Source organism: Delphinus delphis, chromosome 3, assembly GCF_949987515.2.
Source record: "Delphinus delphis chromosome 3, mDelDel1.2, whole genome shotgun sequence".
Lineage (NCBI taxonomy): Eukaryota > Metazoa > Chordata > Mammalia > Artiodactyla > Delphinidae > Delphinus > Delphinus delphis.
This window is the reverse complement of record NC_082685.1, coordinates 24,805,303-24,833,295: the sequence shown is the minus strand read 5'-3', so window position 1 is coordinate 24,833,295 and position 27,993 is coordinate 24,805,303. Positions and strand designations below refer to the sequence as shown.

At 41.4% G+C, this 27,993-nt stretch overlaps 1 protein-coding gene across 2 annotated transcripts in view; it reads left to right on the top strand.

The window, feature by feature from the left end:
* The first annotated feature begins 4,518 nt into the window (after nt 1-4,518).
* The window catches only part of CREBRF (CREB3 regulatory factor), a 65,421-nt gene continuing 41,946 nt past the window's right edge, over nt 4,519-27,993 (top strand). The window contains exon 1 of one of the 2 annotated variants that reach the window (XM_060008375.1): nt 4,519-4,696. The gene's annotated coding sequence lies outside the window, so the exon portion shown is untranslated. Of the gene's footprint in view, nt 4,697-5,659; nt 5,889-27,993 lie in introns of those variants that run through there. The other variant, XM_060008376.1, reaches the window with a different exon arrangement.

Below are 27,993 nucleotides of genomic sequence, written 5' to 3'. Positions count from 1 at the left end.
ACAAGAAGGTCTTATTGTACCTGTCCGTTGGGAGTCTTTCCTACAACAAACACTAGATTGTTCTCACTCCCTGGCTTCCTGGTTAGCTCTCAGTTAGAGTGGCTGATAGTAACAGTGTATCTTCAGCTCAGCACTGACAAAAAACCAAAACCAAACCAAAAAACGAAAACCCCACAGGAACTACTAGATGTCCTGGAAATTTTCAGTCTAGTGAAACAGACAAAACAATTTTGACAGGAATGCTGCCTTGGAAGATAATGGCATCCCAAAACAGTCTTGAGTTGCTTGCTGCCCTCTCTTGCCATGCCACTTTCCCTTCTCTGCTGCTGCTTCTCTTGCAAGAAACTTCCGGTCACATTCCTCCCTGGAAGGTAGAGGAGGGGAAGACCAACACTGTTGAGAACCTATTAGGCATCAGGCCGTGCATTTCATCCTCAAAATCAACCTGTGAGGCAGGTGATGACAGAAATCAAGGGATAGATGGATTAGAAACTTGCCCAAATCAGTTAGCAAGAAAGTGGCCCTGAAACACGTGTCGTATTCTTAACAACCAGGTCAGGGCTTCCCCTCTTATAAACTCTTGTATTGTCACCTTCCCAAGTCAGTCTCCTTCACCAGGTTCTGAGTTCTTCCAGGGCAGAGACTGTGTCTTCCTGTACACATTAGGCACTCAACAAATGTCAGTTTCTTTATTGCTTTCTCTTCCCTTATCTGTCACTAACAGGCTTGAATCTGCTGTCTACTGATGTGCCTGGCATTCTCTGTAATTCAAGGATGTATTAGTGTTTATGCCCCTTGATTTACTCGAGGAAATAATATCAACACATGTTACGAATAATACAAAGCAGTAAGTACATTAAATGCTCAGTTGGGTGGAAGAAGGAAGGAGATTAATGAGGGCAGAAATAGATATGATAGAAATAAACTTCATAAAAGATATGGGGGGCTTCCCTGGTGGCGCAGTGCTTAAGAGTCCACCTGCCGATGCAGGGGACGCGGGTTCGCGCTCCGGTCTGGGAGGATCCCACATGCCGCAGAGCGGCTGGGCCCGTGAGCCATGGCCACTGAGCCTGCGCGTCCGGAGCCTGTGCTCCGCAACGGGAGAGGCCACATGAGAGAGAGGCCCGCGTACCGCAAAAAAAAAAAAAAAAAAAAAAAAAAAGATATGGGGTCTTTAGCCATGGAGGATGAATAGGATTTAGAGGTTAATCTGTGCCTTCCGACCACAAGCAGTTAACAAGCTCCTATCCTGTGGCAGACATGGTCTGGGTTTGGAGAACGAGGATTCAGGGGAAATAAGTAAATGATCGACTAGGAAAGTGCATTTGGGGCTGAACTTTGGTGCCTCCCCGGAGGAGTAAGAAACCGAAGCTCAGAGCTGTCACATAAAGAACACTGCATCCTATTGAGAGGTTGAGGCTATGGGAAGAACTGATCTTTTCTCTTCCCCCAAAGAATATTTTTTAGGAGGGATGGGTGCCAATTGCCAAACATCAATTAGTATCCCTTTTAGATTCACCCTCAGCAACACTCCAGTTTTCTCAGGAAGAAAATTGGTTTTCAAAAGTGTCAGAAGGACACCGCTTTTCCTGGAGATCTTGATTAATCTTGAGTTAATTAATCTCACTTCTAAAGCTGTGAAATCTTAACATATTACACAGATCCAGATGGGTCTGGAAAGAAAACACAGATTCAAAAGGAAAACACTCATTTAGAAGATATGTGCATGACCAGCAGGCAGGGCTCAGTCTGTGCTCCAATGAAAAATTACACACAGTGCAAACTTTAGGTCAAAAGGAAACACAGTGCAAACTTTAGGTCAAAAGGAAAGTTAGGACCTGTGGCAATTATTTTAATGCTTTCAGGAGAACTCAAAGTTAGAAGGACCATAGGGAACATCCAGTTCTAGCCCAGTTCCTCCTGGTGAAGAAATTGGAACCCAGAGAGGTCGAGCCCCTCACCCTGGGTCTCATAGTTGGTGGTAGAGCTCCAACTGGGGTCTTGGCGCCAAGAACAGTGTTTCAAATACATCAAGGCTTAAAGTGGGTGAAATGTCTGCATTTCCAATGTCTCTGTAAGGATACAGAGAGTGTGGGTAACCGTGGTTGGTTCTGAGAAGGAGAAATGAGTGGCCCGGGAACAGGGGTGGGAGAGAGGTTTAATTTTCACTGAATACTTTTTGTACCTTTTGAATTTTGTACAGTGTAAACATGTTACCTAATCAAACAATAAAAATTATTTTCAAGAATTCAGTGGAGTCCTAAGTATTACTTTTTTACCCCATTGACTCATATTTGGGTAAAACATAGTTTTCTGACTCAGGCTATCCCAGTATGTAAATGGTTCTGCAATATCAAGGTTAAGCATTTTGGAAGTGGTCATGGCAGTTGGTTACTGCTTTGTGGCTAGAACAAGAGGAGCCTTCTGAAACTCAAAGCAGTGCTATTCCAGAGTCCTAACTCCCTGCCAACTTTGACTGGCAGGATAAAGCCCAGAGAAACAGAAATCAATTAGGAGTCAGTGATTTCATTCACTTCAGAGCAGGAAGTAGTCATTAATAAAGCTTGATGGAAAGGTCTCTGTTAGCCAAAAGTCTGTCCTTTCCAAGACAACAGAACATGCAAAGGCGGGAATACAACGTAATTCATTAGTAAGTGCTTTCAATGGGCAGAGTCTCGTGCTGGGAGAAGAATCTGGGTGGTCCTTGAGCCCAAGAAACTGTTGCCCAGTAGAGGAGGTGAAAATACTTATGTTCAAAGGGCAGTAACAGTGGAAAAGCTAACCATCTGCTGGAGTTTTTCCAAATATAGTATTACGAGAGAGGATTATCTGTGACCTACAGAGATTTAATGCATGAATCTCATGAATGAGTGAGAGGAACATGGCTCAAACTTCCCAAGCTAGTTTTTCTATTGGGGTTTCATTTTTAAACTCCAGTTCATGTGGAAAATTAGAAGGTGGTATGTTAGACTTAGGAAAATAATTATAGTCCTGCTACTTCTGTGCAATCGGGAAAATACTCATTCCTTCATTGGGTATTGAGACCCTAAGGCATTTTGAAGGATACAGAGGTGAGATTTACTTTTACTGTCCTCTTTGGTATCTACATATACTTATCTATTAATATGGTGTACAAAAGTATTATTTCAGTAGCTGTTTAACTGCTGAAGTCTAAAGTTATCCTTGCTTGTATTTAGTCTGCTGTGGATCTTCTAAATAATGTCCTTGAAACAATCTAATCATACTGTCATTCATTAAGTGCTCACTATATTTGAAGCACTATGGTAAGTGCTTTATACGAATTATTTTCGCTCAGTTCTCACATCAACCCCATGAGCTACTTACAGTGGAGCCTCACGAGGTTAAATAATTTGTGCTGATTCACACACGGTAGAGCAAGGTTTCAAATCCAGGTTGCTATTCAACGAGTATTTAATGACTATGTGGCAGGCATGAAAGGTAGAGGATAAACAATACAGGCTGGTCCTTGTCCTCTTGAAGCTTATGACCTATAAAACTCTCTGATTCAAAAGTCCATGGTTTTGACATTGACGTTACTACTTCTCTATATGTGTGCAAAGAGGAGCCACCTTTTCAAAGGCAATTACTCCTAAGAGGAAACTGGCATCCTAAAGGAATCTAGTCAAGCATTTCTGTTCCCCAATCGTCCTTTCCCAATGCTTACTAAAATCAGATTTCTGTGCTCAGAAGATGAATTCTGTGCCCTTAAGGAGAATAAAGAGCAGTCTGCAAGCGCAGGCTGTGATGACAGAACTGGGTTCTAGTCCCAGTTGGGTCATTTACAAACTGCCTGACCTTGAGCAAGTAACTTAACCTCTCTGAGCCTTAATTTCCCCGTCTGAAAAATTGGTGTATTAGCACTGCGTGTTATTATTAATAGAATTAGGAAACACACACACTCAGGTACATGTGTTACGAAGGCTTGTTTGTCTAGGCGCTCTGGTAGCATTCTGTTTGTACCGTTGTGTACAGATCGCTGTCTCAAAGGTGCACGAAATCTGGTTTATTCCAGCGTCTGGAGCAAACGTGTGCAATAAATATTAGTTGGAAGAATGATCGAACGACTGAAGGCAAGGTCAGTTTCTCAGTGAATTGAGAGGTTCAGATGCGAAGAACATTCATAAAACAGAAAGTGGATGCAATCCCCCTCCTAAGTTAATGCCCTCTGTTTTCGTAGATTCCTTCAAGTTTCAGTGAACTTAAACTGTAAAATGGGCATACGAGCACTTCCGGCCTCACAGCGTAGTTCTAAGGTTAGATAGAATGCAGGACGTGAAAGCATTTGTAAACGAACAGCGCCGAGAAACGAGAGGGTAGCTGGCTATCAGACGGCCCACGCCCACAATGCAGCTGCAGGCGCCGAGCCCCCGCTCCGCCCCCTCTTTCTGGTTTTTCCCGGCCACCCGCCCCTCCCGCGTCATGTGATAGGGGTGCTTCACCGGGCCGATCTCCTGATTGGCCGGGCTGCAGGACGCCTCGCGATTGGCCCGAGGCCGGCGGGCCCCCGCCTCCCTCCTCCTCCTCGCCGCGGCCCACGTGAGGGGGGCGAGTCACGCGATTTCCGGGAACCCGTCAGGAAGGACATAAACAAAACAAACCCGAGGAAGCATGGAGAGGGGCCGCGGCCCCTGCAGCGGAACCGGACCCAGCCCCTGAGCCGCCCCCACTCCCACAGGTGAGCTCCGCTGCCCGCCACCCGGAGCCCGCAGGGGCCAGGACTAGGGGACGAGCCGGGCGGGGGGCGGAGGAGGGCCGCTGGCCTAGGAGGTGGCAGCGCCGGGGCTTTGCGCTGGGCCGGCGCGGGGCGGGGGCCAGGACCAGGGCAGAGTCTGGGGGCGCGCGGGCCGCAGGCTGCCGCCTGCCGGTCACGGGGGTTCTGGCTCCCCTCCCCCACCCCCGGCCCGGGATGGTTATATAAAAGCGCGGGGCGGCGGTAGAGGGAGCTACGGGCGGGAGGCAGGCTAGGCCAGGGGTGGGCAGTGCCGGGCGTCCGCCCTGCCAGGCCGCCCGGCCCTTCACCGCTGCCTCGGAGCCCGGGGCCGTGGCTGCCGGCAACCGGCCTGTCAGAGAAGCGAGCGGGTGGGAGGGGCCGGGGAAGGGAGGGGAGGCGAGGCTGGCGGGGGAGGACGAGAGAGAGGGGCGTGTGAGGAAGGGCCGGGGCCACGAAGGTTGGAACCAGGCTGACAGGAGACGAGGAGGCGCGGGCTGGGGGTTGGGGGGCTCCAGGCAGGGGTGTCTCGGGGGTGGCCGCTCCCCTTCCCGTCCCCGCCCCGGCGACTGGCGAGCGGGGGCCTCCCTCCCGGGATTTGTTTATATGTCTTCTCAAAGCAGCTTGAAGCGGCTTGGAGGCGGAGCTTTCTGCGCAGAGTGGCAGGTCTGCTGCCCAATGGAGCAGGCGGATGAAGGCTGCCAAGCCAATGAGAGTAGGGGAGGCGGTGCCTCGGACCCCCAAATGTTAGGCTGTGCCGGGGTGGGCCGGGTGGGGCGGCCATGTTAGATGGGAGGGGACCGGTGGTGGTGGGTCACTGAGAGGGGAGGAGACAGGGCAAAGGGCAAGGGAGCCGGGCCGGGGGCGTTTCGGGTGTCCGAAGGCGAGTCATATCGGACGATGAAGTAGCTCAGGGGAGCTTGACCCCGACCCACCGCTCTCCCCACCCGAGCAGAGGAGGCAGGGAAGTACCGAGGGCAGTCTAGCCGCCCCTTGGGGGTGGTTCCTGGGACTAGATGGAGCTCAGTCTCTGGATTCGCCCTCTTTCTCGGCCTTACGCTTCCTGACAAACCCGGCCGCCAAACCCTGTAATTGCCCTCCTTTAACCCAAGAAGGCAAACCTTTTTGCTGTTTCTGAGCGAGCTTGAGCCTTAAGAAGGTACTTGGATAACTAGCGGTCTAAATTTCTGCACCAGGCCTCAGATAGAAGCAGTGAGGAGGAAGTTATGTTTTTCTGGATTTTGCACAGAGGAAGCCAGGACTAGAAAAGCCGAGAAAAGTTAAGGGCTGGGCGGGGTCTCCGTTTTTTCATCAGGATACCTTCTAAAGATCAGGCCCCTCGTGTTTGCCCTAGCTTAGTAGTAATTTGCCCCTCCTGCTTACATAAATTAGTAGCTAACTTAAATTAGCTTCGTGAGAAAACTGAGCCATGAGAAAATTATTTAGGTTTGAAGGTTCTTTAAGACTCTGTCTTGCGAATACCCTGCAGGTGAGAAATAGGATCAAGAGCTGACTTATTTCTTTTTAAAAAAGCAGAAAATAAGATTTCTTTGTAAATCTTGTGATTTGTGGTAAACTGTTTGTCACTTGGTTGTACTTCTAAATATTTTTTTCCCCATTTTCTTGTAATCCACAATAGCTAGGAGAAACACCAAAGATGAAAGAGGAAATGGTATGAGTAATTAGAAAGTAACTTATTTTACTTTATTTGGTTCACGATTATTTTGGCATCTTGTCCGCCGTATTAGATGCTTAATTTAGTTTCATGTTAACATAACCTTACAATCTGTGACTGCAATGGTATTGTCAAGGGTACCAGGCTGTTGTTGCATCTTTGGTTAAACACTTATGGTTAGGAACGTGCCTTAGGTATATCGTGCAGGGGCTATTCAAGAGTTGACTGTTTTTATTTAGGAATTTGCATTATATCCTATTTTGTTAATTGGAGAAAAATAATAATTGGTAAATAAATGATTTATCGATTTCTGTATTAATTTGATATGATTGACTCACAGTTCTGTTAAGAATGATATATGAAAATATAATCCCTGATTATTTGATAGACTTCAGCTATTAAATATAATTTTTATGACAAATAAAAATATTACCTTATTTTTTCTCTTATTCTAAGAATGGTAAATAGATCCAACAGGACTTATTTGGATGTAATTCTTTTATATGATTGATAAAGCATCTTTGGAATTTTTAGACTAGTAAGCATAGAAGAGGCTAAATATATCCAAAAGAAGAGATTTGGGATCCTCCACTTACTATCCCATTTTCTGTCTGTCATGACAGGGGGAAACAAGCTTTTACAAAAACTATGTCTCGTCTGGTTTACTAGTTTAACATGTGTGGGTTCTTGGATGCCAGTGTAAGGAATAAAGGAATAATTATGGCTCCTTGTGGTGGTGAACTAAATACAAGTGACAATGAAAATACAGTGAGTTTGCATATTGATTCTATTAATGTAGCACAGTTTTAAAAGATTAAGAGAACTAAATTCCCTGTTCGCTTTTAAAGTTTAGTTTTTAGTCAAGATTGACAACTACGAGACTTTCAGTGATTCAGCAGAGGTTTGTTTCCATGTGGGTTTGTACTTGGATGTTTTGGGGATGAATCCTCTTTCACCGTATTCAGTAGTTTGTCTTTCAGAGTAGATAAACTCTTAGACTGGACATAAATTTGTCAGATCATTGGTGCTAATGATTCTAAGATAGTGTAACCTGTACAGACTTCCTGTACAGGGTCAAGTAGTAAATATTTAGGCTTTGTGGACCATGTAGTGTCTGTAACAGCTACTGAGGTCTGCAAATTGTAGCATGAAAACAGCCATAGACAATATGTTTGGGGCTATAACCCAGTAAAACTTTATTTATAAGAACAGGCTGTATTTGAAGGCTGTAATTTGTTTGTCAACCCATGTTCCAAGACATCAGTCTCTGGGTTTTAAGTACTTAGATGTTAACTTATTGCAGCATATATAAACGTGAACTTCGAGTAATATTTGAGCACTTGCAGAATGTACATATCTCCTGCCTTGAAGAATTTTTAGAGTAAGAGCACGTGGCAACATTGTATTCTATATTTTTATTTTATTTGCAAATAGGTGTTTTCCTGAAAAACCATTTAAAGTAAATGTTGGACTATTAAGTCCTATTTACTTTAGAGATGCATTGTGATTGAAAAAAAATTTGGCTTTAAGATGTCTCTAAGAACCTCAGTATATTCAAGGGTATGGTCCTGTTGAGGTTTAAAAGTGCATTTAACACATCATTCGTAACAAAACTGTACAGCTGTTTGAAGAGAGGTTGGTCAAGTGAATAGATAACACACTTAGCTCTTATTTATATATTTTATATATATATATATGTATATATATATATATACACATATAGTTAATTTGGAAGCCACATTGATTGTGTTGTTGCCTGAGATGTTTCTAGAATTACCTAAATAAGGTGGAGTGCTTTTTCAAAGAAGACCCCCAAAATTTTTAGGTTGCCGCCACTCCCCTTCCTTGGAAAATGTCAGGTGGTGCTAAGTGCCCAATGAAGCAGAGATGCCGTAACTAAAAATATTACACAGGCAAATACTTTTTCATGTGTAGTTTTTTGTTTTGTTTTTATGTAATATTTCACCAGTCTTGTTGATTTGAACTGGATTTCAAGCATGAGCATGAAAGTTCAGGAAAGAGAATATATTGACCTCTTAAAGCTGAAAAGCATCATGTGGCGTTCAATCTTGTTTCTAGTTCTAGTTAACCTATGTTTGCCTGGGTGACTATGAGTAATTCAATTTATTAATTTGTTAATAGTGGGGATGTTTTTCTATCTCACAGAGGGATATTGGGAAATTGTTAGTTATTGTGTTCTCAAACTCTTGTACTTTGAATATGCTAATGCTTCAGGCCGCTTGAAACCACATCCCAAATCTGGATTCAATTTTCTTTCTCTTAGTGATTGCCTCTCAGTTTCTCTTTATTAGGACTTTCCCCACCCTACAGCATTTCTCTACCCACTTAACAGCGAGCAACTTGAGGTCAGAGTCTGCCTCTTATTTCTATATCTCCAGTGCCTCACACCTTTTAGTGCTTCTGAACTACTTAAATAAATGAGTGAATCGCTAAAAACTGCTTATCTGGAAGGCAGTGAAGTCAGTCTGCTATTAGTAGAGATGTTGGGCTTTCTGACTTGGAAGGGAGTAATTAATCACCATCTTCTCATACAAAAAGTCTTCATGTTAAAATTGACCCTTTCTTGTAAGGAAGTTTATAGAGAAGCTATTTCGATGATGTCTAAAAACCCCTTGAATTCTTTTGTTAATTTTTTTCAGGTACATTCCGTTAGTTAGACTCATTGAATATTCCTTCCAGGTGCGCACACTCCCAAAAAACAACAACAAAAAGACCTTGTGCTTTGTCCTTGGATTTGTCATTAGCTCTTGGCACACTTGGTCTTTGGGTGTTTGGCAAATGTGAGTGAAACCTCTTATTTCTTAGCTGTTTGGGATAATTATTCATCTATGTAGCAGGGTCCCTTTGGGGGAGAAGCACTGTAAAATCATTCTGGCTAATAAGTCTGATTTACCCCAATGGGGAAGGCTAGATGTGGAGGGAGTTTGATGCAGGGGACTGCAGTGGTACTTTGTGACTGCAATCCCATTCCATTGCCAGCCAAGCCTTGTATGCCTTTTCGTGACAGTATGCCTTTTTTTTTTTTTTTTTTTTACAACTTAGAATTTTTATTAAAACAATCATTTAAATTACAACAATCCCCCAGAATAGAAAATAGCCTTCCCTGGTCTGGCCCTGACAGGAGGCCCCATAGTTAGAAGGGTGGTTTGACATCTTTGAAAATGGATGGATGGAACTTCCCTGGAAGCCCAGAGGAGCCAGCCTGGCCCCAGGGCAGCTGGGAGAGGCCATCTCCCCGCCAAGGCCACCCCCTCCAGGGGCCTCCAGGCCCCAGCCCTGTCAGCGGGTGAAGCTTAGTCATTGTCGCAGGTTGTCAGTCTCAGGACTTGCGGTTTTGATTTGAAAGAGAAAAGAGAGGGAGAGAGAAAATGGTACTTTGTGACTGCAATCCCATTCGATTGCCAGCCAAGCCTTGTGTGCCTCTTCATGACAGTATACCTTTTCAATGCCAGTTCATGACATTCCTTCCAAAAATCTATATTGGAACTCTCCTGCCCCAACAGCTTTCTAAACTACTCATCTCTCCACTAATTCCCAGCAACTCTGATCATCCTGTCATTCTGTCCTTTTAACGCCAAAACCACTTTTACATTTTTTGTTACAAAGTCATGTTTCCACTCATTTATCTTTGGGTATTATTGATGTTGACAAGTTTCTGACGAAAGCGTCATGAGCTTGCTGATTTTTTGTCCTTCTTCAGTTTTCTTCAGATTCTTTGTTGACACTTATTTTCTTCCGGATAATGTTTTGTCTTGGCGAATTTAAGCTGCCCCTTTTGTTTTGTAGAGGAAGTTCCTTTGACTGTTACACACCATTCCTGGTACAATTTGCCTTCTTCCCTATTATATGTTTGCCATTCACCAAGAAATTTAAAGCATTATGAAAACAAAACTTAAAATGTCCTTGATGTTATAGGGAGAAACAAGGGGCAGGGTGGATATACTCTTGTTTGAAAGATTCACTGTACCCTTTTTTTTTTTTTCCTGGCCTCACTGCTCAGCTTGCAGTATCTTAGTTCCCCAACCAAGGATTGAACCTGGACCCTTGGCAGTGAAAGCACTGAGTCCTAACCACTGGACTGCCAGGGAATTCCCTCACTGTACCCTTTAAACAGCAAGGCTTCAAACATCCTACTTGTGTTGTAAAAGATGAGGTAGACTTTATAGCTTTTTGAACTGTTTTTAGTAAGAGTTTACATCCTTACTACTGAATCCTCTGCTGGAGTTGATGAGTAGAGGAGACAGACATTGCAGTTCAACATTATAGTATTTAGAACAACATGTCCTGAGAATATGGAAGATGGGCTACTAACTCTGCCTGGGCAAGTTGGAGAAGCTTCCCAGAAAAGACGGCATTTGAACTGGGTTTGAAGACTAGTGAAGGAAGTCAGGGAAGTCTAAAAGGTGTACAAGATGTGTAGGGTGGGGTTGGGTATGAGAAGGCCTCAACTAAGGCAGAGGTGGAGATGGAAGAGGAAGGGACTACTTTGTGAGATTTAGGAGGAAAGAACATTTTTGCTTTCCCTTGTCCTTTAATTCTCTTGGGCCTGCTTTGCACTCAGGTCTCTGTAGCTCTGACTTTGGTCTCTTTCCCCCTAGTTTTTAGTTTTTCTTTTAGCCCCTCATCAAGGTCTGACACGCCTCCCTTCTGTCTTCTCATCTGTGGTCACCAGGTACCTTTGATTCTGACCCAGTGTGTCCCTTACCTTTACTTCATCTCCTTGCCGCCATCCCTTCCTTTACTCTCTTTAGGTTTCCTTTCCCTTTTTTGAGTCTTACTTTTCATTTTGCTCTATTTAAAAAGAAAACAAAAATTCTTTCACATTACTGTTTATTTTGCATATGAACAGCAATATATGTCTGAGTTGATTCCCTCTTGGGAAATCTTGTGAAATCAACTTGTCTTTGATACCTATCTAGGTACTAATTATCCATCTCTATGAATTTCCTTTTTCGAAGCATTTTTCTTTGTATTCAGAGTTGTCACTTCTCATAGGCTACAGTGCAGAATATTACTAGTTATATCTTGTGTTTTTTACTTCTTATGTGCCTTAAACTTGTTCTGTGATGAGACCCAATTCAAATCTCACCTTGCCTGAAACTTTCCCAGGTAGAGATGGCAGTACTCTTCTCTCTAGTTTTATAGCCTTTTCTGAACACCTCTTTTTAGAACTAGCTTTATTGAGGTATAATTTACATAAATTCACACAATTTTTAGTTTTGACAAATGTATGCAATTGTTTAACCTCCTCTGCAGTCATGATATAGAATGTTTCCATCACCACAAAAAGTTCCCTCGTGCTCCCCTTCACCCCAGCCCCAATTACTGATTTACTTTCTATCACTGTAGTTTTTTCTTTTCCGGAATTTCATATAAATGCAATCATAGAATGTGTTGTCTTTCGAGTCTGACTGCTTTTACTTAACATAATGCTTTTGAGATTCATGTTGTTTCAAGTTATCAATTGAGTACTTGTTATTATACGGATGTACCACGATTTGTCTGTCCATTTACCAATTGGTGAATATTTGGGTTGCTTCCAGATTTTGGGCTACTGTGAATTAAGCTGCAGTAGACATTCATGTACAGTTCTTTTAAATACCTGTTTTCACATTCCCTTTCATTTTGGAGGTCGAGTTGCAAAATGGTTAAGAATGAAAGTCCTGGAGTTACCTGTGTTCCCAAACAAGCTTTTTGCTAATTCTGTGGTTTGGAGAATCTTTTTTTCTTTTTTTTTTTTTGCGGTACGCGGGCCTCTCACTGTTGTGGCCTCTCCCGTTGTGGGGCACAGGCTCCGGACGCACAGGCTCAGCGGCCATGGCTCACGGGCCTAGCCGCTCCGCAGCATGTGGGATCTTCCCGGACCGGGCCACGAACACATGTCTTCTGCATTGGCAGGCGGACTCTCAACCACTGCGCCACCAGGGAAGCCCTTGAGAATCTTTAAGATTCCCTACTTGTAAAATGGGCCTGGTTGGAGATTGGAGCAAGCTGGAAAGCACAGGCCCGTTTCAAGCAATAACTCTCACTTCAATTCAAGTGATCTTCCTGAGAATATGTACCCAATGTTGTCAGGTCTGATATTTCTCCCCCAAGGGAGTGGCATTTGATAACAGGATACAGAAATTTTATATGAAATTTCCAACTTAAGTGCTGGCAGTTAAAATTTAATTTTTTCAAAACACTAATGTGTGGGCTGAACAAAACTCATATGTAGGCATTGATTTGTGGCTGCAATCCAGTTTGAGATCTTTGCTTTAAATCTTCAGTTTTTTGGGAATTCCCTGGCGGTCCAGTGGTTAGGACTCGGTGCTTTCACTGCTGGGGCCAAGGTTCAATCCCTGATTGGGGAACTAAAATCCTGCAAGCCGTGCAACATGGCCAAAAAAACAAAGCCTTCAGTTTTTTGTCTCTTGTTTTAAAATGTACATACTCTTGGTAGAGTGAACTTATTAGGACTTTGTTACATTTGTTTTATAGCTTAGAATAATAACTTGCTGATTTTCTATCTCCCAGGTTAAAAACTAATGAATTACTGTAAATGAATTTTATTCTGTTTTCTGATTGTAGGGGGTTATAAGAATTATGAGTGTCTAATGGAAGGGTGGGACCAGATTCTTTTTACTCTTCGTATTTCTCTTCTGAGAGCTGCTGATTCTATTCAAAGCTATGTTTTCCCAGCAATTGGGATAGTCTGCCTCCTTTGATTTATTCTGAACCCTGTTGAGACAAGTATAGTATAGATTAAACTGTGTGTTTGTATGTGTGTGTGTTCGTTAGAAACTGTGTAAGGTATTACGAGTACAAAGATAAATTTTGTATAAATCCATTCCCTCGAGTTGCTCAGCTTCTTTGGTGAAGCCAGTATAAATACTATAAAAAAGATAAATTGTATGTAATTTTTTGAACAATAAGAGCAGTAATTTCTCTGAAGAAGCCTTTCCCCTTGTAATTTATCCACCAATTCTTTACTGTGTGTAGAGATGACTAGTTTGCAACTTTATGAATTACTTTGTGACTCCAAAGATTCTTTTGCTGATTAAACCAGCATGTTGAACATTTCACCCTCATAAAGCTGGAGCGAGGGTGTTAAATGACCTGTGTTGCCTGCATATCCTTTATTCACCCTAGTTCCAGGCAGTTGGGTTTTTGTGATAATTAAGTGTGGAATTCAGACAATCTAGGATTCTGAATTGAGTTTAGGTTTATACATTCAATAGCAGCCACATCCCAGGAACATCTTACACTGACGAAGGAATCAGGAAACAAAAAATAGCCACCATTTATTGTCTGTTTTGTGCCAGGGCTAGATTCCTTACATATTATCATGAATCCCAATATCCCTGCAAAGTAAGAGGGGGAATTCTTGTATTTACAAATAAAAGAAGGCAAGTAAGAATCTGGAATGAAATTCCAAATACTCAATTTTAAAGCAGAACATTTTATCTTGAATCTAGAGTTTGTTTCTCAAAGAGCAAGTCTTTAGGAGTATTGGAGCCAAAGAGGCAGGCAGCCTTTCTCAGTTTTGAAAGAAATGATTGCAAAACTGTATTCACAACCTCTTTGTAGCCCTGCGCCACAACCTCTGTACCTCTATAGTCCTGAGCTGGTGGTTTATATAGCCCATTTCACACTAGGAAGGAATTCGAAGGGAATTTCAAAATTGTCTCTAGTATACATTCATGCTACTTGTGAAAAGCATCAACTCTGAGAAGGGAGGGAGGAGACAATAAATTTTGAGGAAGAGTCCAGATCCCTGATAACAAGAGCACTGAAGTTGTTAGGGTATGTCCCCAGTGTCCTCTATGATGGATGTTTCCCTGCAATCTTGCTGGACGGCTCAAGTGTGATCTCACGTGCACCGCTGTTTTTATGCTGCTACCTTTAATTGTACTGTTCCCTTTTTACATCTTGTAGATTTTTGCAGAACAGCTCAGAAAACGAAATGATTCTTTAAAACTCCAGTGTTTAACCTGGATAAAGTACTTTGTCTTAGTTAAAAATGTGTGTGTATGAGAGAGAGAGAGAGAGAGAGCGTGCATGCGAAAGATAGAGAGTATAGTACAACATTTATTAGTCCAGGGGCTTCCCTGGCAGTCCAGTGGTTAAGACTCTGTGCTCCCAATGCAGGGGACAGGGTTTGATCCTTGGTCAGGGAGCTAAGATCCTGCATGCTGCATGGCGTGGCCAAATAAAATAAAATTAAAATTAAAAAAAGAACATGTATTAGTCCAGTGCCTGGATTCAGTTGGTTTAAATAAGTTTTAATCCTCCTCTTTTCCTCTACCCTCTCCTCCGTAGACAAAAATTATTTCAGGTCTTTAAAATTGACTGAAATTCAAACACTACTGTTCCTGGAAATTTAAAAGAAAATTCAGGAGTACAGTGTTAAATATTTTTACTATACAATACTACAGTGGTTCAAGACTCAAATGAACAAGCTTGTACAAGATACTTTGGAGCATTTAAAAGAGACTTAATAAATATATACTGAATGACTGACTTCTTTGTAATGTACTCTTTCTACATGAAGAACGTCGCACCTCTTGACTCCTTATCCAGAATGACCTGTGGTCTTAGGAGATTTCCTGTTTGCTGTCAGTCAGCTCTTGTCTGCATGCCTGTGCTGGGCATAGCATTGCTTTTGGCACTGTGGTGAAACAGACATGAGATGTAATGGTCATTCTCAAAAATTTTACAATCTCTGGTAGAAGAGGCAAGGGGTTGGGGAGGAGAAAGAGGAAAAACGTTATGGGCAAAGGCATGAAAAGCTGGAGTCTCACTGTTGGACATCCTTAGTGGAGTGAAGTGGGATTGTAAGTACTTCAAGGATTTGGGGGAAAATTGTAAGACCAAACTAATACTAATGTTATATTTATCAAAGAGTAGTGGAAGATGGGGTTGGAAAGATAGTTTTCTTGTGTCTGAGTATTTTGAATATTATCCAAGAGATAACGGGAGTTGCTAAAAACTTATGAGCACAGTGCTAATATGATGTGGTAGTTTAGGGAAAATAATTTTATAACGGGGCATAAGAACTGGAGAGAGGGAGAGGCTGAAAGCAAGAAGACATGCAGGGCAAATATTGGGATGGTAAATAGAAAATGATGAGGTCCAAGCAAGGGTTGAGAAGGTGGGAAAGGCAAAGTCAGACAGGTACATGCATGCTCTGTACAAGGTAAGTCGTCAGTGTATTTTTGATAAACGAGACTGACGTGATTTAATAACAAAGCAAGTGGGGAGGAGGAAAGAAAGAGTCAAGGCTGAGATCAGTGTTACATGCCTGGATGTCTGAGAGTGATGATACTATTGGCAGAATAGGAATGTTTGGGTGGGGAGGTGGCATGTTGTGTCCGAGGTCATGGGATGCGGGTGATCCAGGGAAATACCTGGATCTCAGATGGTAGGGATGGTGCACTGGTGTGTTTAGGATGAAGAGGTAGATTCGAGAGTTCTCTAGAGATGACTTTTGAGGCACTGAGAGTAGAGATGGTCTTTGTGATGATAGGTTTGCACAGAGGCATCCATTTACTGGCTGACCTTGGACAACTCTTGTCCTTGCTGAACTTTTTAAATTCATGTACAAGTGGTTAGACAGAGGGTGGGGGGTGCTAATACTAACCCTAATTACTTCACTAGGTTTTGTTAAATGACAAGGTATAGCAGTGTTTCTGTAATCTGTAAACAGTTACATCAAATATAAACTGTATATTTGTTACCAGGAGTAATCAAAGGTGGCTGGGGTTAGAAATGCATTCTTTGGTTCTATCTAAAACTGTCTCATGCTCTTATTCTTGTGCTTTGAACAACTTAATTGGCAGGTATCAAGGCTGCAGAAAGACCCTACTAGTATCTTAACCGTCAGTAGTTTTCAGAAATAAAAACTCTTCCCATTCACCTCATGCTGATCTAGAAACCTGCTTTAATGATCTTTCTTATTGGTTCCCAAAGTGGTTTAAATAAGCTCTAGTGTGTTGTCTCTGTAGCCCAAAGATTAACGTTGTGCCAAAGCCTTTGGAAAAGAATTGAATAAAATTCTGAGAGGGCTTGTGTCTGTCTAAGACAGAATTCCAAGGAGAGATCACTTTTGAGATTTAGTATATTTTCTTAGCTCCTCAGGATCCTCAGGAAAATGTGCTTTTAATTATTTAATTAAGATATTGTGGCCAACCTAATTTACCCCCTTATTTTTTAAATTCTGAGTGTGAAGATAAAAGGAGACTATTGGGTTGACCCAGGGATAAAGAATTCACAAGGTGTTATGGCAGAAGGATCCATATCCCGATTGTATTAACATCTAATTAGGATAACCATCTACATTGAAATTTACTTACTTGTTTTTCAGATTTTGGAGTCTAGAGAACTGCTGTTGAAGGGCAGAGAGTAGCAATTTCTCTGCAGTCATGTTCACAGGATTTATATTACATGATGAAGGGAGAACGCAGCCCCCGCCTTTTCTCCAATGCGTTCCTTGCATAGTCAGCCTCTTCCTCCTCAGTGGTTTGGAGATTTGGGGATCTCTGATTTCTACTGTACCATGAAATAGGTAGTGGCTTGATTTAGTAAGCATCTGAAGGTTTGTTTTGTTGATCTCCTGCTAAGTAGTTTTCAGAAAGCAAGGAATTGTTGAGTGGGACATTTGAAGTGTAACAGTTTGGATGGAGTGTGTGGGGGTCCTTCCTCCTTCCCTCCCCCTCTTCCCTTTCTTTCATCTTGGGGATTAAATCTCAGGAGGAATGACTGATTTAAATTAGGGGTCAGGACAATTACCACCTACAGAGAGAGAACCCAAGAACTCTGCCACCTGAAAGAAATGATGAACATGAACTAGCAGAGTTTAGGAAAGATCAAAATAAACCATGGTATATAACAGTATAAATGTGTTGGCCTGTTTTACCACAGACTTTTTTTTTTTTTTTTAATTTCCTTGTGGTGAATTCCTTGGTGGTCCAGTGGTTAGGACTCCGTGCTTCCACTGCAGGGGGCACGGGTTCGATTCCTGGTTAGGGAACAAAAACAAAGATCCTGGAAGCCATGCACGGCGTAGCCAAAAAAAAAAAAAAACAATAATAATAATAAAAATTTTTCTTGTGGTAAAATAAACATAAAATTTGCCATTTAAACCATATTGTGTACAATTCAGTGGCATTAAGTGCATTGACAGTTTTGTATAACCATCACCACTGTTCTGAAATATCCAGAATATTTTCATCACCCCAAACAGAAACTGTACTCTCCCAGCCTCTGGTAACCTCTCTTCTCTTTCTGTCTCCATGAATTTGCCTATTCTGGTACTTCATATAAGTGGAATCGTATATTATTTGTCTTTTCTATCTGATTTATTTCATTTAGCATTATGTTTTCAAGGTTCATCCATGTTGTAGCATGTATCAGAATTTCATTCCTTTTTATTACTGGGTAATGTTCCAATGTGTGTATATACCACATTTTGTTTATCTTTTCATCTGTCAATGACCACTAGGGTTGTTTCCACCTTTTGGCTATTGGAAATAATGCTGCTCTGAACATGGGTGTACACGTATCTGTTTGAATTCCTGCTTTCGATTCCTCTGGGTATATATCCAGAAGTGGAATTGCTAGATCATATAGTAATTCTATGTTTAACTTTTTGAGGGACTACTAAACTGTTTCTCAGCTGTATTGTTTTACATTCCCACCAGCAATGCACAAGTTTTCTGATTTTTCCATATCCTCACCAACACTTGTTATTTTCTCTTATTTGGATGATAGCCATCCTGATGGGTATGTCAAAAAATTTTAACATCTACTCTGATGATTCAGAAGTGCTGCTTACTATTGTGAGGAACCAGTTCCCTCAAGATAGTAAAAGGGAGCAGTGGCCTAAGGCAGTGACATATAAAAGAGGAGCTGCAGGGATTCTAGCCATCATATGCAATATCTGCTTATTCATAGACATTTTTATTTATAAAGAGGTTTATATTTTTCTTGATGTCAACCTTTTTTTTGGTAAAATATGTGGACCCTTAGGGATCAGCTGAAACCCTCAGATTTGGAAGGGGCACAATTTAGGAGCCCTTGGGTATGTGTGAGCTGCCTGGGCCACACCAGTCAGCTCTTGGATTTGGCTTTTAAGGTTTGGATTAGTGTTGTGAGCAGTCCCGGGGATGAACCTTTGTAAGAAGTCCTTTGATCTTTCCTATTATTTTACTTGACCTTTTGCCTTGCCTAATGTACATAGTAAGCCTCAACATATTTTCAAACGGAGAACCAAAAAAACGTAGGGTAGGACCTGGTGGAAAGGGCTATGAAAAGAGATTGAAGCTGCGGCTCTCTTCAGGTGGTACCATTGCTGCTCATAAATAAATCATTTGCCCCATCTCATTGCTTTAGAGAGGTAGTTCTCTGTTACTGCAGTGTCTTCCTGCCCCTAGGAGCTGTTGTTGAATAGTTTTGAATGAGCCCAGGTACAGAAAATCTACTGGTAAATATTGTTTCTGATGGACCACAGTCTTCTCTCCCTTGAAAGGCTCACAAAACTGTATTGGGACTGGTGAGCCAGAGCTGTGAATAAGAAAGTAGTAACTAGGGGAATTAATTTAGCCTTTCCCCTAGCTGTCGTTGGTTTTTGTTTTTTCGGAATAACTACTAGTCCTTGAGGTCAGCTTGAGGGCAGGGTGGAGGATTTTTTGATCAAATAAGTTTGAGAAATGAGATCTGCTCTGTTCACCTATTGGGGTCTGTAATGCACATTAACACCTAGCATCTTGAAGTTTCCAAGAAATTCTGCATAAAGGCAGTATAAGTTTGGTTAACGTGGTGTTTTCCTAACCTCACAACCCTTTTGTTGAGTAACCATTTAACATTCCTAGGGACAAATATTCCTCAGGTCACACATTGGGAAATTAGATCATTAACATTTTATGTACTTTAATATCAAAAACTTTGAATAAAATATGGATATTCTTGAGACCCACAGAAGTGTGAAGGCGTCCCCAAAAAGCATGTTGTTACACCTTCCTCCTCAGTGTCACTTGGCCATCTAAGTATTAATGTGCCTTTTGTATATGGCTCCCTGGTATAGGAGGTAGTTTGTTTTGTTTGCCTTTTTTAATAAATTTACTTTATTTATTTTTGGCTGCATTGGGTCTTCATTGCTGCACGCGGGCTTTCTCTGGTTGTGGTGAGCAGGGGCTACTCTTCATTGCAGTGCACGGGCTTCTCACTGCGGTGGCTTCTCTTGTTGCGGAGCACGGGCTCTAGGCGTGCGGGCTTCAGTAGTTGTGCCGTGCGGGCTTCAGTAGTTGTGCCTTGTGGGCTCTAGAGCGCAGGCTCATTAGCTGTGGCGCACGGGCTTAGTTGCTCCACGGCATGTGGGATCATCCCGGAACAGGGCTTGAACCTGTGTCCCCTGCATTGGCAGGCGGATTCTTAACCACTGCACCACCAGGGAAGCCCTAAGAGGTAGTTTTGAAGCAGTGTGTCATTATGGAAGATTCTGTGTAACGGTGTAACTGTAACGGTGTAACTGCTGTAGAAGTCCTTATTCTTCTTTTTCCCTTCCACTTTTGGGTGGGGAATTTTGCTCTTCTTGGTTGTTTCACAATAAATGTTTGGAACAGTACCAAGCATTTCTGGAAAATGGGTGCAAAATGTTGGGAATGAGGATAGTTGGTGTTGTGACCTTTAGTCATTAGTTTTAGAGACTGGGAGAGTTTATCACTGAAAAGAGGTTCTACTGCTTGGGGTAGAATTGGCCCTCCCCCATCCTGTTTGCTGCCACCTAAGAGACTAGGAGAAGCAACTAAGGACCTTTATCCCAGGAGAACAAGCTCAACCCTCTATATGGTGGATACCCTCTTTTTGGGAATTGGTGTCTTTAAAATATACAGCTTTGTTGTCAACAGCTGTCACAGATGTTGAGTTTTTAAGCTGGAATAGCTGTGGGAGAAAAGAATGTGTTGGCAAAATACACCTATTGATAATAATCACCTTTCAGATTTAGTTCATTGCTACATCCTAATTTAATATCTCATTCAATTCTCATAACACCTCTATTACATAGTTAAGGGATAATAATTGTAATTCCTCAGTCTGGGAGCTAAAGCATACATTTAACTAACTTGCTCTAATTCATAAGGCCGTTTAGTTTTTTTCTTTTTTTTATTGAAGTATAGTTAATCTACAGTGTTGTGTTAGTTTCAAGTGTAAAGCAAAGTGATTCAGTTATACATGTATATGTAATATTCTTTTTCAGATTCTTTTCCCTTATAAGTTATTACAAGATATTGAGTATTGTTCCCTGTGCTATACAGTAGGTCCTTGTTGGTTATTTCCTTTATATACAATAGTGTATATGTTAATCCCAAACTCCTAATTCATCTCCCCCACCCCCTGCTATCCCCTTTCATGACCACAAGTTTGTTTTCTATGTCTGAGTTTATTTCTGTTTTGTAAATAAGTTCATTTGTGTCATTTTTTTAGATTCCACAAATAAGTGATTATTATATGGTATTTTTCTTTCTCTGTCTGACTTACTTCACTTAATATGATAATCTCTAGGTCCATCCATGATGCTGCAAGTGGCATTATTTCATTCTTTTTTATGGCTGAGTAATATTCCATTGTATGTATGTATACCACATCTTTATCCATTCCTCTGTCAGTAGACATTTAGGTTGCCTTCATGTCTTGGCTACTGTAAATAGTGCTGCAGTGGACATTGGGACACTTTTCAAATTAGAGTCTTCTCCAGATACATGCCCAGGAGTGGGATTGCTGGATCATATAGTAACTCTATTTTTAGTTTTTTAAGGAATCTCCATGCTGTTCTCCATAGTGGTTGCACCTATTTACACTCCCACCAACAGTGTAGGAGGGTTCCTTTTTCTCCACACCCTCTCCAGCATTTATTATTTGTAGACTTTAATGATAGTCATTCTGACTGGTGTGAGGAAACACCTTATTGTAGTTTATTTATTTATTTTTTCCTTATTGTAGTTTTGATATGCATTTCTCTAATAATCAGTGATATTGAGCATCTTTTCATGTGCCTCTTGGCCATTTGTCTGTCTTCTTTGGAGAAATGTCTGTTTAGATCTTCTGCCTATTTTTTCACTGCGTTGTTTGTTTTTTGGATATTAAGCTGTATGAGCTGTTTGTATATTTTGGAAATTAATCCTTTGTCGATGGCATCATTTGCAAATATTTTCTCCCAGTTCATAGGTTGTCTTTTCATTTTGTTTATGGTTTTCCTTTGCTGTGCAAAAGCTTCTAAATTTAATTAGGTCCCATTTGTTTATTTTTGTTTTCATTTCCATTACTCTAGGAGACAGATTCAAAAAAAATCACTGCAATTTATGTCAAACAGTGTTCTGCCTATGTTTTCCTCTAGGCGTTTTATAGTATCCAGTCTTACATTTAGGTCCTTAATCCATTTTGAGTTTATTTTTGTGCATGGTGTTAGAGAATGTTCTAATTTCATTCTTTTACACGTAGCTGTCCAGTTTTCCCAGCACCACTTATGGAAGAGACCGTCTTTTCTCCATTGTATATTCTTGCCTCCTTTGTCATAGATTCATTGACCATAAGTGCATGGGTTTATTTCTGGGCTTTCTGTCCTGTTCCATTGATCTATGTATCTTTTTTTGTGAGTACCATACTGTTTGATGACTGTAGCTTTGTAGTATAGTCTGAAGTCAGGGAGCGTGATTCCTCCAGCTCCATTCTTCTTTCTGAAGACTGTTTTGGCTATTTGGGGTCTTCTGTGTATCCATACAAATTAAAAAAAATTTCGTTCCAGTTCTGTGAAAAATGTCATTGGTAACTTGATAGGAACTGCATTGAATTCTGTAGATTGCTTTGGTACTATGGTCATTTTAATAATACTGATGCTTCTGACACAAGAACACTGTATATGTTTTCGTCTCTTTGTATCATCTTCACTTTCTTTAAATCAGCATCTTATAGTTTTTGGAGTACAGGTCTTTTGCCTCCTTGGGTAGGTTTATTCCTAGGTATTTTATTCTTTTTGATGTGATGGTAAATGGGATTGTTTCCTTAATTTCTCTTTCTGATATTTTTTGTTAGTATATAGAAATGCAACAGATTTCTGTATATTAATTTTGTATCCAGCAACTTTACCACATTCACTGATGAGCTCTAGTAGTTTTCTGGTAGCATCTTTAGGATTTTCTATGTATCTGCATATGTATCTGTATCTTCATGTCATCTGCAGACAGTGAAAGTTTTACTTCTTTTCCAATTTGGATTCCTTTTATTTCTTTTCTTTTTTTTTCTTCCTCATTGCTGTGGCTAGGACTTCCAAAACTATGTTGAATGAAAGTGGTGAGAGTGAGCATCCTTGTCTTGTTCCTGATCTTAGAGGAAATTCTTTCAACTTTTCACCATTGAGTATGATGTTAGATGTGGGTTTGTCATATATGGCCTTTATTATGTTGAGGTTTGTTCCCACTATGCCCACTTTCTGAAGAGTTCTTATCATAAATGGATGTTGAATTTTATCAAAAGCTTTTTCTGCATCTACTGAGATGATCATATGGTTTTTATTCAGTTTGTTAATGTGGTGTATCACACTGAATTAATTTGTGGATATTGAAAAATCCTTGCATCCCTGGGATAAGTCCCACTTGATCATGGTGTATGATCCTTTTAACGTATTGTTGGACTTCGTTTGCTACTATTTTGTTGAGGATTTTTGCGTCTATGTTCATCGGTGATACTGGCCTGTAATTTTCTTTTTTTGTGATATCTTTGTCTGGTTTTGGTATCAGGGTAGTAGTGGCCTCATAGAATGAGTTTGGAAGTGTTCCTTCCTCTGCAATTTTTTGGAATAGTTTCAGGAGGGTAAGTGTTAACTCTTCTCTTAATGTTTGGTAGAATTTGCCTGTGAAGCCATCTGGTCCTGGACTTTTGCTTGTTGGGAGTTTTTTAACTAGTGATTCAATTTCAGTACTGGTAATTAGTCTGTTCGTATTTTCTATTTCTGCCTGGTTCAGTTTTGGGAAATTGTTCCTTTCTAAGAATTTGTACATTTCTTCTAGGTTGTCCATTCTAGTGGTGTACAGTTGCTCATAGTCATCTCTTATGATCCTTTGTATTTCTGTGGTGTTGGTTGTAACTTTTCCTTTTCCATTTCTGATTTTATTGATTTGGGCCTTCTCCCTTTTTTTCTTTTTCTTTTTAAAAATTAATTAATTTATGGCTGCTTTGGGTCTTTGTTGCTGCGTGCGGACTTGCTCTAGTTGCCTCGAGCGGGGGGGCTACTCTTCATTGCAGTGTGCGGGCTTCTCAGTGTGGTAGCTTCTCTTGTTGCGGAGCATGGGGTCTAGGTGCACCGGCTTCAGTAGTTGTGGCACATGGGCTCAGTAGTTGTGGCTCACAGGCTCTGGAGCACAGGCTCAGTAGTTGTGGCGCACAGGCTTAGTTGCTCCACAGCATGTGGGATCTTCCCAGACCAGGGCTTGAACCCGTGTCCCCTGCGTTGGCAGGTGGATTCTTAACCACTGTGCTTCCAGGGAAGTCCCTCTCTTTTTTCTTGATGAGTGTGGCCAAAGGTTTATCAATTTTGTTCATCTTTTCAAAGAACCAGCTTTTAGTTTGTTGGTCTTTTCTATTGTTTTTTTTAGTCTCTACTTCATTTATTTCTTCTGACCTTTATGAGTTCTTTCCTTCTACTAACTTTGGGTTTTGTTTGTTCTTCTTTAGTTGCTTTAGACTTAAAGTTAGGTTGTTTATTTGGGATTTTTCTTGTTTCCTGAGGTAAGCTTTATTGCTGTAAACTTCCCTCTTAGTATTACTTTTGCTGCATCTCATAGGTTTTGGATTATTATGTTTTCATTTTCATTTGTCTCTAGGTATTTTTTAATTTCCTCTTTATTTCTTCAGTGATCCATTGGTTGTTTAGTAGTGTATTGTTTAACCTCCACGTGTTTGTGTTTTTTGCAGTTTTTTTCATGTAGTTGATTTCTGGCCTCATAGTGTTGTGGTCAGAAAAGATGCTTGATACAGTTTCAGTTTTCTTAAATTTACAGAGGCTTGCTTTGTTGCCCAGCATGTGATCTGTCCTGGAGAATGTTCCATGTGCACTTGAGAAGAATGTGTATTCTGCTGCTTTCGGATGGAATGCCCTATAAATATCAACTAAGTCCGTCTGGTCTAATGTGCCATTTAAGGTCTGTGTTTCCTTATTGCTTTTCTGTCTGGATGATCTATCCATTGATGTAAGTGGCGTGTTAAAGTCCCCCACTGTTGTGTTACTGTCAATTTCTTCTTTTATGTCTGTTAACATTTGCCTTATATATTGAGGTGCTCCTATGTAGGGTGCATATATATTTACAATTGTTGTATATTCTTAGATTGATCCTTTGATCATTATGTAGTGTCCTTCTTTGTCTCTTATAAGTCTTTATTTTAAAGTCTATTTTGCCTGATGTAAGTATTGCAACTTTGGCTTTCTTTTGATTTCCATTAGCGTGGAATACCTTTTTCCATCCCCTCACTTTCAGTCTGTATGTGTCTCTAGATCTGAAGTGAGTCTCTTGTAGGCAGCAAATATATGGGTCTTGTTTTTGTATCCATTCAGCCAATATATGTCTTTTGGTTGGAGCATTTAGTTCATTTACATTTAAGGTAATTATCGATATGTATGTTCCTATTGCCATTTTGTTAATTGTTTTGGATTTGTTTCTGTAGGTTTTCCCCCCATTCTTTGTTTTCTTGTCGTGATTTGGTGACTAACTTTAGTGTTATGTTTGGATTTCTTTTTCTGTTTTGTATGTATATCTATTATGCATTTTTGTTTTGTGGTTACCATGAAGTTTTTGTATAGGAGTCTATATTTATACGTGCTTATTTTAAGTTGCTGATCTCTTAATTTCAAACGTATTTTAGATACCCTGAATTTGTATTCTACTCCCCTGATGATTACTGTTTTTGATTTTCTATTTTACATCTAATTGTTTTGTGTATCCCTTAACTGCTTATTGTTGGATACAAATGATTTTACTACTTTTTAAAAAATTTGTTTATTTATTTATTTATTTATTGGGGGCTGCATTGGGTCTTCGTTGTTGTGCACGGGCTTTCTCTAGTTGTGGCGAGCAGGGGCTACTCTTTGTTGCAGTGCACAGCCTTCTCACTGCGGTGGCTTCTCTTGTTGCAGAGCACGGGCTCTAGGCGCACAGGCTTCAGTAGTTGTGGCGCACGGGCTTAGTTGCTCCGCGGCACGTGGGATCTTCCTGGACCAGGGCTCAAACCCGTGTCCTCTGCATTGGCAGGCAGATTCTTAACCACTGCACCACCAGGGAAGTCCAGATTTTACTACTTTTATCTTTTAACCTCCCTACTAGCTTTGTGTGTGGATGATTTCCTACCTTTATTGTATGTTTGCCTTTCCCAGTGAGATTTTTTATTTTGTAATTTTCTTGTTTCTAGTTGTGGCCTTTTCTTTTCCACCTAGAGCAGTCCCTTTAGCATTTGTTGTAAAGCTGGTTTGGTGGTGCTGAAATCTTTTAGCTTTTGCTTGTCTGTAAAGCTTTTGACTTCTCTATCAAAATTGAAAGAGAGCCTTGCTAGGTAGAGTATTCTTGGTTGTAGGTTTTTCTCTTTCATCACTTTAAGTATATTGTGCCACTCCCTTCTGGCCTGCAGGGTTTCTGCTGAAAAATCAGCTGATAGCCCTATGGGAGTTCTCCTGTTTGTTATTTGTTGCTTTTCCCGTGTTGCTTTTAATATTCTCTCTTTATATTTAATTTTTGTCCTTTTGATTACAGTGTGTCGTGGTGTATTCCCCTGTGGGTTAATTCTCTATGGGACTCTGCACTTCCTGGACTTGGGCGACCATTTCCTTTCCCAGGTTAGGGAAGTTTTCAGCTATTATCTCTTGAAATATTTTCTCAGGTCCTTTCTCTCTCTCTTCTCCTTCTGGGACTCCTATAATGTGAATATTAGCATGTTTGACGTTGTCCCAGGGGTCTCAGACTGTCCTCATTTCTTTTCATTCTTTTTTCGGTTTGGCAGCAGTGATTTCCACTACTCTGTATTCCAGCTCACGGATCCATTCTTCTCCTTCATTTAGTGTACTGTTGGTTCCTTGTAGTGTGTTTTTCATTTCAGTTATTGTCTTCTTTAATTTTGTTTGTTTCCCTGGTGGGTGAGGTTGGTCCAGAGGCTTGTGCAGGCTTCCTGGTGGGAGGGGCCTGTGCCTGCCTCCTGGTAGGTGGAACTGGGTCTTGGTTTTCTGGTGGGCAGGGCCATGTTTAGGGCTGTGTTTAGAGGCAGCTGTGGACAGGAAGTCTTTAGGCGACCTGTCTGCTGACGGGTGGGGCTGTGTCCACACCCAGTTTGTTGCTTGGCCTGAGGTATCCCAGCACTGGAGCCTTCAGGCTGTTGGGTGCAACCAGGTCTTGGTGCCAATATATCAGCCTCCCCCATGTATCTTTCACCAGTGTCTGTGTCCCCAGGGTGGGTCACAGCTGCCCCCCACCTTCCCAGGAGACCTTGCAAGACCAACAGGTAGGTCTGGCCCAGGCTCCTGTGAAATTACTGCTTTTGTCTTTGGTCCTGGTGTGCATGAGATTTTGTGTGCACCCTTTAAGAATGAAGTCTTATTTCCCCCAATTCTGTGGAGCTTCTGCAATCAAGCCCTGCTGGCCCTCAAAGCTAAATGCTCTAGGGGCTCCTCTTCCTGTTGCCAGACCCCCAGACTGGGATCCCAGATATGGGGCTCAGAACTCTTGCTCCTGTGGGGAAACCTCTATAATATAATTATTCTCCAATTTGGGGTTCACCTACCTGGGGGATATGGGATTTGATTATATTGTAAGTCCATGCCTCCTACCAGTCTCATGGTTCTGTCTTTATGTCTTTAGCTGTAGAGGATCTTTTCTGGTAGGTTTCAGTCTTTTTCAACAATGATTGTTCTGCAGCTTGTTGTGATTTTGGTGTGCTTGTGAGAGTTGATGAGCTTAAAGTCCTTCTACTCCGCCATCTTGGCCACTCTCCTATTTCGTTTTTTGGGTTTTTGTTGTTGTTGTTGGTTTTGTTTTTTGTTTGTTTGTTTTTTTGCGGTACGCAGGCCTCTCACTGTTGTGGCCTCTCCCGTTGCACAGGCTCCGGACACGCAGGCTTAGCGGCCATGGCTCACGGGCCCAGCCGCTCCACGGCACGTGGGATCTTCCCAGACCGGGGCACAAACCCGTGTCCCCTGCATCGGCAGGCGGACTCTCAACCACTGTGCCACCAGGGAAGCCCTCCTATTTAGTTTTAATTATGGAATCAAAACTGGAATCCAGGTCTCTTGTCTTCCAAACAAGTGCTCTTTTTGCTAACTGCATTGACAAATTTGTTTCGATGCCAAGTGTTTAAAATAACGTTTTACATAAATATTTGTATTTGTATGGAAGTTTTATGGCTTAGAAAATTTGGTAGCCAGGAGTAATATTATTTTCTTTATATAGATGAGAAAAATGAGTCTTAGAAAGATTGACCTACCCAATATTGTAGAGTTTGCAAGTGAGAGCAATAACTAGAACTTAGCCCTTTTTTTGTCCAGTGTTTTCCTGATAAA